General features: G+C 44.1%; 1 protein-coding gene across 5 annotated transcripts in view; it reads left to right on the top strand.

Annotated features, from left to right (window-relative positions):
* Window positions 1–14,360, top strand: part of RASGEF1B (RasGEF domain family member 1B) — an 89,757-nt gene that overhangs the window by 17,907 nt on the left and 57,490 nt on the right. For 3 of the 5 annotated variants that reach the window (XM_068125277.2, XM_068125278.2, XM_068125275.2), the window contains exon 1: window positions 12,788–13,140. The exons of the other annotated variants lie outside the window; for them this stretch is intronic. The gene's annotated coding sequence lies outside the window, so the exon portion shown is untranslated. Of the gene's footprint in view, window positions 1–12,787; window positions 13,141–14,360 lie in introns of those variants that run through there. 5 annotated transcript variants of the gene reach the window in all.

The following is a 14,360-nucleotide window of genomic DNA, read 5'->3' as shown; positions in this document are numbered from 1 at the left end:
AACAAGATGTGAAGACGAATACAATTGATGACGTCATCGGTCACATTGTATGGCCGCCACATTGGATTAAAGGGAAAAAAATTGGACATCAGTTTCATCAAAACCGCTAAACGAAAAAAATTGAAACTTCATATGTGTCATTAACTCTCCTTGGTGTATATAGGATGATAACGATGACGTCATCGGTGAAGTGGTAGTCCAGCCATAATTGGTTGAATTGAAAATCCTTATCCACAATTCTGAAACTTTGTATATCTGATGGATAACAAGATGTGAAGACGAATACAATTGATGACGTCATCGGTCACATTGTATGGCCACCACATTGGATTAAAGGGGAAAAATTTGGACGTCAGTTTCTCCAAAACCGCTAAACGAAAAAAATTGAAACTTCGCATATGTCGTTAACTCCCCATGGGGTATATAGGATGATAATGATGACGTCATCGGTGAAGTGGTATTCCAGCCATAATAGGTTGAATTGAAATTCTGATCCAAAAAATCTGAAAATTTATATATATATATATATATCTCTGATCTCTGACCCGATGTGAAGGAAGAATTAAATTTATGACGTACATAACCCATGCCAGGAAACTATGCGACATAATATTAATAGGGTGCATGGATGATACAGGTATATGGGACATAATAGCAGTGGGCCATAAGCGTAGCGTGTTCAGTTAACGATGGTATTTTGATCATAAAGAACCACGCAAGGTGAGACTATGCGCTCTACAAGTTCCATTGTAGTTTTCATGGTGGTTGATGTACAGCCGTAGATTGCTGTCTACTTGTCTACTCACTGGCTCAGGATTCGAACCTAGACTAGACAGCTCAAGGGCGAGCGTGCACACCTGCAAGCTATCCCATAACCCCAACATAAATACCTTAATTACTGCATACATTAAGTAAACGGAAAACACACCTGAGATTATCAAAAATGAATGAAAAACGATGCACCTGCATGGGACGTTTCTTAAAGCCCAATTTACCTTTCCATATAGTTGACTGGCCTCTCGTTACCTTGTCTACCTCTTGGCTACTAGGCCACGGACTTAATGATGAGTCCTCAATCTACTTCTCCTTGTGTTAAATGTTTCATTCACACAGTGAGTTGTTTCGCCATCAATCGTTCCTTTTAAACGCCGTTCGCTCCACCGTGAACGAATAACCCATCAAATTTCACACTCTATTAAACGCCCTCCCCAGGACACAAGAACGATTTACTTTGTCGACCCTTTTTGGGGTATTCAGTAAGTTTGACCTAATTGGCTCGTGCAGACACTTCTCAGGTATTCCACTCTTCTGGTCGTCCCTGTGTGTGAGATTTACCTGTTACTGTAATAATGCACACGGGTATAAAAACGTGTTTGTTGCGAGTTGTGAGAGCGACAGACGGACAGCTCGGCTTCCTTTTGCTCTGCGAGACCAGATGGGAATCTTTGTTGGATTTTCAGCCCCATGAGAGAAGCTGCTGGGTGGAGCTGGAGGTGGACCGAGCGTCATCACTTCCCACCTTCCCTCCCCACTCACGTCAAACACCCTTTCCCAGGACCCATTCGATTTCCTCCCTAATCCTCGTCACTCACTTTACTCGCTTTCCCGTCCTTCCCGCTTTATAGGACGGAGGTGGCAGGATTGCCAGGATAGGCTTGGAACTGTCTCGGCAGGGGTTCGAATCCCGACCCAGCTGTAACACTGTCGCCTTGCTGTTTGGCATGCAGGGCGAAGCATCAATGTATGTGGGTCATCCATCCAAAGGGTCTTCACCTGGAGAACCCCGGTTTAACAGTGAGACAACTTTACAAATTGCAAATTCCTGATTAAATTACCTTTAGTCCAACGTCAGGCCTGGCCGACCGGTTGGTGAAAGACTTAGGACAAAAGAACGTTCCCCAGGCGACACCACAAGAATGGGGGAAAGAGAGGGAATAATTGGGGTAGTAGTAGTAGTCGTAGTAGTAATAATAGTGGTAGTTTTAGTCAACAATAGTAGTAGTTGTAGTAGTAATGATAGTAGTAGTTGTAGTAGTAACAATAGTAGTAGTTGTAGTAGTAATAGTAGTAGTAGTGGTTGTAGTAGTAGTAGTCATCGTATGGATAGATTGCTGTGATAGCATATTGTTACGTTTGTGAGGGTAAATGATGGATGACCATAGCGGAGATAGGATCGTAGCGGTATGGCATGGACAGTGGACGAGTAGGAGGCATCTCGATGTATTAAGTAGGGAAACTGGAGCTTAAGTTGTATACTTTCTTCACACGAGGGGGGAAGCTGTGATCATTAGACAGGGGTTAAGATTAGTTCTCCCCCAGTATGTGATTGCCCTCGGTGGTTTTTCCCTATGTTTTTACAATTATAACAAGGCCCGCAATAAAAACCCTCATTACAACAACAACAACAACCATCCATTAACCAACCATAACCGGCATAATTGCTGACAGAAGCGCGAACATTCTCGATCGACAACTAAACCCCGCCTCCAAAGGATCGTAACCGGCAGGCCACTCCCCGAGCTTCGTCATTGGCCGTGCAGACATGGGGTGAATCGATGGGGCTCGTGATTGGCCAGAGTGACGTCATCGAGAAAATTTGAGAGGAGGAGGGAGAAGAAGAGTCTCTGGCTCTCGGTCGCTTTTGGGTGGCTCGGCTGCTTGTGGCTTGTGTGAGCTTGTGAGGAAAGCTTTCGGAGCTTTTGTGGAACTTTTGCGAAGTCGGAGAAGGAGGTGTTGTGGTTTGTGGTGCTCTTTGGGGGAATTTTTAGGGTGACATAGTCACAATTTCGGTCTTCGAGGCCGGCCGATAGGCACAGTGTGACCAGAAGGGACGAGGTTCTCCTGACCACGTGGCCCTCGACTTGGTGGGGTTTGTCCGCACAATGTGGGCGCTTCCAGGATAACTTTAGCCGGGGAGCGTTTGGGCGCCCCGGTCTGATACTGCCGCCCACACGCAGAACAACTTGTGAGTGCACGTGGGTGTGAGCTTGGCCTAGCGGTCCCACTGGTCCCACTGGCCTAGCGGTCCCACTGGGGACCTAGCGACCACTGGGGACCTAGCGATCCCACTAGCGGCCAAGCGGTCCCACTGGCCTAGCGCTACCATGTTTAGACAGCGAACTCCGTCCCCGGGCACTGGCACCTACTCCCGGAAGTTTGAGAGAATAGCGGCACCAGGCACGGTAGGACACCCGCGGAGCCCCGGCGGACCAGGGACGCGCGAGCCTACGCGTTAGCGTGCTATGGCGGAATCAACGGCTTCGGCCACGGCCGGGCCGATATTCGGCCCGGTCGCACCGGAAATGAACTGGTTCGATGCCCGTTCACGAGCCTCGATTCAGTATACAAAAAAAAAAAAAAAAAAAAAAGCGAGGAAGGGCCGCTTTGCGCTTGGTGGTGGAAGCGAGGAAGAGCCGTTTTGACTGCATGCTCATGCCTGGGTGTTTTTGATGCGAGGTGCTGGCACAATTGTTGGAGCTCTTCCCGCGCAAGTGGCTACACCAGCTGCAGCAACCATCAAGCCCCTAAATGCATTTTGGACCTGAGCTGAGTGTCGGCCGTTTAAAAAGGAAGCATTTATTTTTATTTTATCTTACCCCTTATTCGTCTTTGTGTCTGAGTGGAGGATCCTCAAGTAGGAAATATTAGATTTATCTCACTTTTCATTTTATCCCTTACATTTACTTTTATTAAATTAATTATTGTTGCATTTCATTTGTTGTGTGTGTTTATTTTTTTGTGGGTCCGAGAATAAACCCGTGTGGCTTCTGTTCAGGTAAGCGCTTTGGTTCCTTCACCGGCGTGCGATGGACCAACCGCCAAATTCGGCGACACGCCTCGGAATTAAGGACCATTTTGGCTTTCCGTCATCCAGCGGTTTTAATCGACGGGTGATGCGACAATATGTTAGAGGCTGTACACTTGCTGTTGAGCTATATCTAATCGAGGTTCGATTCCAAACCCGACCGTAAGTGGTTACGAAGCTGTTTCGCAGGGAGGGTGTTGCATCAATGAGTATGCTGTTCCTGGGATTCATCCGCTGGGGAAACGTGTGCTGGAATTCGCTGAAGATCCACATGATAAAATATCCCACGGAGTCTTTCGACAAGAATCCAGAATCACAGCTCACCTCCATTCACCTGTTCCTCTTTTTCTCACCGATGGAACTACCTTTCACATTCTCTTCAATCTCGTTCTTCCTATCGGTCTTCAACACACCTGTTCATTACCATCTGATCACCACTCAAACCAAAACCTTGATCTTTTCTACCCCCGTTACCCACTGACCCCCAAGCCCACCTCCTTCCAAATCTCCAGGTTTTCCTTCCTGAAAGTTTCCTGCTGTGTCCATCTCGTTCACCCCATGTGTCCATCTTGTTCACCCCATGTATCCATCTTGTTCACCCCATGTATCCATCTTGTTCACCCCATGTGTCCATCTTGTTCACCCCATGTGTCCATATAGTTCACCCCATGTGTCCATATAGTTCACCCCATGTGTCCATCTAGTTCACCCCATGTGTCCATCTTGTTTACCCCATGTGTCCACCTTGTTCACCTCATTTGTCCATCTTGTTCATCTCATGTGTCCATCTTGTTCATCTCATGTGTCCATCTAGTTCACCCCATGTATGATGTGTCCATCTAGATCACCCCATGTGTCCATCTTGTTCACCCCAAGGATCCATCTCGTTCACCCCCAAGTGTCCATCTTGTTCACCCCATGTGTCCATCTTGTTCATCCCATGTGTCCATCTTGTTCACCCAATGTGTCCATTTTGTTCACCCGATGTGTCCATCTTGTTCACCCCATGTGTCCATCTTGTTCACCCCATGTGTCCATCTTGTTCACCCAATGTGTTCATTTTGTTCACCCGATGTGTCCATCTTGTTCACCCCATGTGTCCATCTTGTTCACCCCATGTGTCCATCTTGTTCACCCCATGTGTCCATCTTGTTCACCCCATGTGTCCATCTTGTTCACCCCACGTGTCCATCTTGTTCACCTGATGTGTCCATTTTGTTCACCCGATGTGTCCATCTTGTTCACCTCATGTGTCCATCTTGTTCACCTTATGTGTCCATCTTGTTCCCCATGTATCCATCTTGTTCACCCCATGTGTCCATCTTGTTCACCTCATGTGTCCATCTAGTTCACCCCATGCGTCCATCTAGTTCACCCCATGTGTCCATCTAGTTCACCCATGCGTCCATCTTGTTCACCCCATGCGTCCATCTAGTTCACCCCATGCGTCCATCTAGTTCACCCCATGCGTCCATCTAGTTCACCCCATGTGTCCATCTAGTTCACCCCATGCGTCCATCTAGTTCACCCCATGTGTCCATCTTGTTCACCCCATGTGTCCATCTAATTCACCCCATGTATCCATCTTGTTCACCCCATGCGTCCTTTCCTGCCCCCATTTCTCTCCACATCCCTTGTTTGTCCAAATCTCCCTCCATTTTGTTATTTAACCCTGATGTTGGTGTCCCCCCTCTCTCTTTATTAGTCATTCCGTTCTGATCCGTTTACTGTTCTCGCTCTTCAATGAGCCTCGACTTTGCATACAATAAAATAAATAAACCATTGTGTGCCGGCACTCTGGACCTTATTATCGCTGAAAGCAATGGCAAACCACCCAGTGTAATGCTTGCCTTGAGACGAATCCATAAAGCGTACATGGGTGGACCCGTTCATCATCAGGACAGGACTGGATCGTCCCTTCCATGTTGGACTCAGACTTGGCTCGATGAAACCCTCACACTAATGACGTCACACATTGGGATTTCCCTCCGGGCCACGTGCTGTTATAGGGTAAGTGCACGTGACGGAGCTTCCCCAATATTCCCAACGCGTAATAAGCCGGGAAGAAGGAAGCGTGCGTGGGTGTTGGAACAGCGTCGGCCATTGTGTACAAATATGAGAAAGATAAGGACATCCATGGTCGTGCGTTTTATGTGTAGCTACTTGGTTTGGAGCAGGTGAAGATCCAGGCGCTCGGAATTCCAAATCCCAACGTGTAGGTGGGTCTACCTGTTCATCAGGTCTGGTACCGACATATTACCGACTTCAGAATCGCGATCCACGAGGTGCGTGGCTATCGGTGTTAAGTTGGTCGTGGAAAGAAAACGAGGCCGATGGCGTGGAGAGTGTTCGCAAAAGTGATGGGGATTTGTCTACCTGGAATTTGAATGGTGGGTGTTGAAGTGCTGGGACCGTGGAATAACCTGACACCTGAAATCGCTGAATCTCGCCAGGCGTGTCTGTCGGCTTCTCGGAAACGTTTAGTTGGAATTTTGAGAAAAGGGTTGTGGGTGTTTGCACTCGATTGGTAGACAGACATAAATAACCTCAACCTCACTTAACCTGTAGCCTCGAGCACCGGTCTCCACCATCCGTGCCCTAAAATCCACCCGATCAGGTGAAACACGGCCAACGCCCCCTCCAAAACACACACACACACACACACACACACACACACACACACACACACACACACACACACACACACACACACACCACGCACACTATATGTGTGTATATATATATATATATATATATATATATATATATATATATATATATATATATATATATATATATATATATATATATATATATATATATATATATATATAACTTTATTCCCACCCCCTTGTGGGGTTGGCCGGGGGAAACTTCGCCCGAGTCTTTCACGAACCGGATGGCCATGCTTGACGTTCGACCTAGCTCAGGGCAGGAATTATGTCATTTGATCAGGGTGCCGGCGATTGCTCGCCGAATCTTCATGAAGAACACAGTGGGATATTTAACGTCCGCCAACTAATTACGGCAGATGGGACATCCGGCTTAACATCCACCAAGAGACAGCACACACACATTGAAGAATCAACCTACTGCGAAACACCATATATATATATATATATATATATATATATATATATATATATATATATATATATATATATATATATATATATATATATATATACAGGAGCGTCGAGAGCCAGCACGGGCCCCGAGGGAAACAACCCACCCCACCCCCACCCTTTCTTTTATAACTTTTAAAGGAATTTTCTTCAATGAAAAACAAAAAACTTCAAAAAAACAAATGGTCACTTTTATTTAGCCGTATGATCGAAAATAAAGGAGATAGCGGGACGTTTGGACTGTTGAACTGTTGAACACTGTCCATAAGATTGGCAAAAAAAATACGTGAGAAGCTGATTAATAATTTTTTTGGACAAAGAGGATTCAAACCCATTTCTGTGTAACGCACATTTCTGGTTAATAACCGTTTTCTGTAAAGTTTGAAACTGTATCATTAACAGCGGTAAATGTTGTTTTGTTTCCGGCAAGAAAGCAAAATCGGCTTCTGGATTTAAATGAAACGATGAGGAAATGAGGATGAGCCGATGAGGGGTTTCACTGGAATGTTAAAAAAAATTACAGGAGAAGCTCGGACCCCTCGGACCCCGGACTCTGCCTCCCTCGACGCCCCTGTATATATATATACATATCTGTGCAGCGTCTGTCCTGTCCTGTGTTGTGTTGTCTTGTGCTGCGTTGTCACTGAACTACTTTCTCAAACTTTTGTGAAATCGTACCAAACTTCTGGTATGCATATATCTCTCCCGTCGGTATGTCCGAAGGGTATTTAAAAAAAAAAAAATTGCAAATTTTTTTTTGGGGGGGGAATTTTTTGGGGGAATTTTTTTTTTCAACTTCACTTGTTTATAAAATGTGATATCACGTATATTACAAATACATTTGTGCAAAATAATTGTTTGAATTATGATTGGTTTAAGCCATGACAAAACGGCAACTCGGGTACAGTCATTTATCTGGGCGTGCCCGTACTATATATATATCTAAAATTATATCCCCCCCCTCTATTTACATGAAATGGTTTGGTCCATTCGCAAATGGTTTGGTCCATTCGCAAAGCCAAAGTGAACGGCTTGCGAGTACGGTGACAATCCCCCCCCCCCTCTATTTACATGAAATGGTTTGGTCCATTCGCAAAGCCAAACCGAACGGCTTGCGAGTACGGTGACAATCCCCCCCCTCTATTTACATGAAATGGTTTGGTCCAAAGCGAACGGCTTGCGGAGTTTGGTAAAGAAATCGCCATAGCTCGGTAACTACTTGTCCGATTAATATGAAACCTTGAAAAGGCACATCCTCGGGTCCCCAGCAATATACCTGGCAAGTTTAAAGTATATCGGACCCGTGGTTGTCGAGAAACAGCGGTCACAGACAAACGACAAACACACAGACATACACACAGACATACACACAGACATACAGAGATTACTGGAATTATAGATAGACGAGGACGTGCCCGTACGTGGCGTACCCGTAACCGTACCGTACCCGGAACCGTACCCGAACCGTACCCGTACCGTACCCGTACCCGTGACGTGCCCGTAATGAATATGTACAAAATATAAATATGTATGTACTACAATCGATCGTACCTTACAACAATCAACACAGATTGCAACGTCAAATAAATGAATACGCTCTCAAATGTGCCGTCCGAGGCAGCGTCTGCTCGCCACGTTCAGCGTCACTATGACTATCCGTAAGTCCGGAAGTGACGTCCTCATTTGACTGTCCGGAAGGTCGCATATCGCAGTTACGATGAATCGCAAATTAGTTTTAATTAGTTTTAAAACATAGTTTAACGCCAACATAGTTTGCCAACGTGAAATAAATGAATACGCTCTCAAATGTGCCGTCCGAGGCAGAGTCTGTTCGCCACGTTCGGCACACGTGATAGCTCGCTGCTCTCTGATTGGTTGAATCGTTTTTTGGACATAGCTCGGTAACTACTTGTCCGATTAATTTCAAACCTTGAAAAGGCACATCCTCGGGTCCCCAGCAATATACCTGGCAAGTTGCAAGTATATCGGACCCGTGGTTGTCGAGAAACAGCGGTCACAGACAAACAAACACACACACAGACATACACACATACACACACACACACACACACACACACACACACACACACACACACACACACACACACACACACACACACACACACACACACACACACACACACACACACACACACACACACACACACACACACACACAGAGAGAGATTAGTGGAATTATAGATAGATAGATATCTACACATCTGGGCAGTGTCTGTGTTGTCACTTAACGACTCCCTCAAACTTTTGTTTCCGTCGTTGTGAAGCGTTTTTAATAACGTTGTGGTGGTTTTGAATTAAGTGGTGGTGAGGTGTTTTTAATTTCGTGGCTGTGTGGTGTTTTTATTACGTGTTTTATGGCTGTGAGGTGTTTTTATTACGTGTTTTATGGCTGTGAGGTGTTTTTATTGCGTGTTTTATGGCTGTGAGGTGTTTTTAATTGTGTGGTGGTGAGGTGTTTTTATTACGTGTTTTATGGCTGTGAGGTGTTTTTATTACGTGTTTTATGGCTGTGAGGTGTTTTTATTGCGTGTTTTATGGCTGTGAGGTGTTTTTAATTGTGTGGTGGTGAGGTGTTTTTATTACGTGTTTTATGACAGGTGTTTTTATTGCGTGTTTTATGGCTGTGAGGTGTTTTTAATTGTGTGGTGGTGAGGTGTTTTTATTACGTGTTTTATGGCTGTGAGGTGTTTTTATTAAGTGTTTTATGGCTGTGAGGTGTTTTTAATTTCCTTGTGGTGAGGTGTTTTTATTACGTGTTTTATGGCTGTGAGGTGTTTTTATTGCGTGTTTTATGTCTGTGAGGTGTTTTTATTAAGTGTTTTATGGCTGTGAGGTGTTTTCAATTTCGTGGTGGTGAGGTGTTTTTATTACGTGTTTTATGGTGGTGAGGTGTTTTGAATTACTTGGTGGTGAGGTATTTTGAATTACTTGGTGGTGAGGTATTTTGAATTACGTGGTGGTGAGGTGTTTTGAATTACTTGGTGGTGAGGTGTTTTGAATTACTTGGTGGTGAGGTATTTTGAATTACTTGGTGGTGAGGTATTTTGAATTACGTGGTGGTGAGGTGTTTTGAATTACGTGGTGGTGAGGTGTTTTGAATTGCTTGGTGGTGAGGTGTAATCGTCCCAAACTTCCAGTCTGCACCTACCCCTCCCCTATGTATGTACTGAGGGGTTCTTTCTTGAAAAAAAAACATTCAACCTAAATCTTCAACCTAAATTGCCTATAAAAATGTAATATCACAAACACAACAAATACATTTGTGCAAAGTAATTGTTTGTATTATGATTGGTGAAAATCATGACAACACAGCAGCTCAGGTACAGTCATTATCCTCAGCTAAAATAAGCCCGTTCCTCAGTATCGACGCTTTATACTCGCTACACACGCCTCACCACATGAAGGTTGAAAAAAAAACAATTCAGAAAAGAACCCCTCAGCACATACATACAGGAGGGGTAGGGGCAGACTGGAAGTTTGGGACGATTACACCTCACCACCACGTTATTAAAAACACCTCACAACCACGTTATCAAAAACACCTCACAACCACGTTATTAAAAAACACTTCACTACCATGTCATTAAAAATACTTCACAACCACGTTATTAAAAACACTTCACAACCACGTTATCAAAAACACCTCACAACCACGTTATTAAAAAACACTTCACTACCACGTTATTAAAAAATACTTCACAACCACGTTATTAAAAAATACTTCACTACCACGTTATTAAAAAATACTTCACAACCACGTTATTAAAAACACTTCACAACCACGTTATCAAAAACACCTCACAACCACGTTATTAAAAAACACTTCACTACCACGTTATTAAAAAACACTTCACTACCACGTTATTAAAAAACACTTCACTACCACGTTATTAAAAAACACTTCACTACCACGTTATTAAAAAATACTTCACAACCACGTTATTAAAAACACCTCACAACCACGTTATCAAAAACACCTCACAACCACGTTATTAAAAAACACTTCACTACCATGTCATTAAAAATACTTCACAACCACGTTATTAAAAACACTTCACAACCATGTCATTAAAAATACTTCACAACCACGTTATTAAAAACACTTCACAACCATGTCATTAAAAATACTTCACAACCACGTTATTAAAAAACACTTCACTACCACGTTATTAAAAAATACTTCACAACCACGTTATTAAAAACACTTCACAACCATGTCATTAAAAATACTTCACAACCACGTTATTAAAAACACTTCACAACCATGTCATTAAAAACACTTCACTACCACGTTATTAAAAAACACTTCACTACCACGTTATTAAAAAATACTTCACAACCACGTTATTAAAAACACCTCACAACCACGTTATCAAAAACACCTCACAACCACGTTATTAAAAAACACTTCACTACCATGTCATTAAAAATACTTCACAACCACGTTATTAAAAACACTTCACAACCATGTCATTAAAAATACTTCACAACCACGTTATTAAAAACACTTCACAACCATGTCATTAAAAAATACTTCACAACCACGTTATTAAAAACACTTCACAACCACGTTATTAAAAACACCTCGCAACCACATTATTAAAAACACTTCACAACCACGTTATTAAAAACACTTCACAACCACGTTATTAAAAACACTTCACAACCACGTTATTAAAAACACTTCACAACCACGTTATTAAAAACACTTCACAACCACATTATTAAAAACACTTCACTACCACGTTATTAAAAAACACTTCACAACCACGTTGCACGAAAACGTCTTTTATGTGCAAAAATAAACACGGCCTTATTGCCAGAACCCGAGAACAATGAACGCAACGGTTACTAATTGCCCTAAATCGGGATCCCTCACACCAGACGTCTAAATCAAACACAAGGGAGAAAATAAAATAAAGGGGTCGTCGAGCGTGTGTGTGGTGCGGCTTATCACTGTCTGATATCACTGTCTGATATTCTTCCCTCGGCTTGATGTCAGGGATCGTCAGGCTCCAAGCGCACAGTCTGGAAGTGGCTCCGGTGTTGGTGAGAAGAAGGCCTCGACGCGCTCTTGTTCGCGCGCTGCTAGGCCAGCATACACTGCTGCGGCCAACCTCACGTCTGCTTCGGTATGCCCGTCGCTCACACAGAGAACCCAACTTTTCGTGCTCGCTCAACCGTCTCTCCACCAAAGTTCAGTCAAGACAATTTAGTGGAACGCAAGGGAAGTCCAGGGCAGGCAGAATGTCCAAGCGCAAGAAGGCAGTCCAAACGTGAGCACAAAGGGAGAGAGAAAATGTCGGTGTCTCCTCACTTTTTATTAATCCCCCTTGGCCAATCAGCTGGCTCCTTATTGTCTCTGGGCTTCAGCTGCATGCCGATTGGCCCTCTCTAGCAGTGGTGTGATCTCCCCATCAAACCCTTTGACCAATCCATCGCAAGGTGAGCGTGGCCTCAGCCTGCCTGAGCAATGTTTGTCTCCAAGTCGGCGCAGGTATTGTACTTCCTGGGATTTAAATATGACATTAGTTATCAGGACATTGCCACAGGTCAAAAAATGGTTACAAAGTTAACAATATCTTTAAATAATATATAATACTGTTACAAACGTGTTGGGAAAATAAATAAATAACGACTGGTTAAAATGCGAGTTTGAGAAAATTAAAGTGAAGTGTAAAGTTTTACATTTTGCAAGAAAAACAAATCCTTTAAACAAATGTTGAGAATCTGACCTTTGTGGTCACTTTATGTTCGTCACTCATCACAAGATTCGCTGTTTCTCCAAGAATTGGCCGAAGGGGCTCGAGTGGGCGGGGAATGGGCGGGGCTTTCTAGAGTGAGTGGGCGTGAATATGTTTTCCCATCACTGCCGCCAACAGCGCTCGTGGGATCTGGGCGGAATCTTTGCCTTGTATCGGCGTTTGCCGAAGAATGGGAAGGACAGTGAGGAGTAAAAAGCGGGAGAGGAAGACGAGGACAGAGGGGGAAGAAATTTAACGGTTTGGCAGGTCTGAGTCCGAGGGCGCCGTGAGAGACCTGGACAGGCAGGGAGGGAGCGGGGAGGTGGTGGAGAGGCGTGGGGGCACGGGGGAGTGGGTCGACACGAAGGACGAGAGAGAGGACAGAGGGCATTCGGGAGGGAAAACCGAATATTCGCAAGAAACGAGTGAAGGCATTTGCGAGCAGGTGAGCGGGACAGGTTGTGGTTGTGGGATGGGTGCTGATGGTGCGATGAGCTCGGCTGACGTACGTCGTTCGCATCGGCTCGAGTGTGTTGGGTTTCCATGTGAGCCCGGTCCGTGTACTCGGGCTCCGATGTGCTTCCATGTGTGATTGGTGTCCACGTGCAAGTCCGTGCCGAGATTTCACTTTGGGGTCGACGCTCCGGGGATCCACGGAGGCTTCATCGCGACCAGGTATCGCGGTCTCACGTGACCTTTAACCTACCATGACGACGGATCACGCTGTTTAGGCTTCCACGAACATTTAAACGTACCTTGTTTTGTTCTGGCTGGAACTTGCTCGAGCCTAAATCAGTACCGAACTTACTGTCGTGGAGACAGGTATGGGCTACCTGTCGTGGCACGGATCACACGTGGAATCTTCGTTTAATGAAGCTTTTCCTCGAAGTGATTTTGTTTACTCGAGATGTTGAGTTCGCCTCGCTCAACCTGTAATTTGTTTCATTCCTCTTTTCTTGATCACCGATACGGTGACACGGCGACCATTGAACACGTCCGGAGCTGTTGAAGCAATGATTTTTTTGAAACGAACTAAAGATCGTTAATAAAAAACAATTTCTTTTTGAAATGACAAATGTTTGCTCAGCATGTTTGTAATTTTTGGTGTTTCTGATAAATGCGTGAAAAGAAGAAGCGTGTCACTCTCAAACCACACATATGTGTGTGTGTGTGTGTGTGTGTATATTTTTATATATATATATATATATATATATATATATATATATATATATATATATATATACATATACATATACATATACATATATATACATATACATATACATATCTATCTATAATTCCAGTAATCTCTGTACGTTTGTACGTCTGTTTGTCTGTGACCGCTGTTTCTCGACAACCACGGGTCCGATATACTTTTAACTTGCCAGGTATATTGCTGGGGACCTGAGGATGTGCCTTTTCAAGGTTTCATATTAATCGGACAATTACTTACCGAGCTATGTCCAAAAAACGATTCAACCAATCAGAGAGCAGCGAACGATCGCGTGTGCCGAACGTGGAGGACACACTCTGCCTCGGATGGCACATTTGAGAGCGTATTCATTTTTCACGTTTGCAAACTATGTTGGCGTTAAACTATGTTTTAAAACTAATAAAACCGAATTTGCGATTCATTCGCTTTCCTGCGCGTTTGTGCACGCGATG

Source organism: Myxine glutinosa, chromosome 8 (genome assembly GCF_964187855.1).
Source record: "Myxine glutinosa chromosome 8, kmMyxGlut1.1, whole genome shotgun sequence".
NCBI lineage: Eukaryota > Metazoa > Chordata > Myxini > Myxiniformes > Myxinidae > Myxine > Myxine glutinosa.
This window is presented reverse-complemented; position numbering and strand designations above follow the sequence as displayed.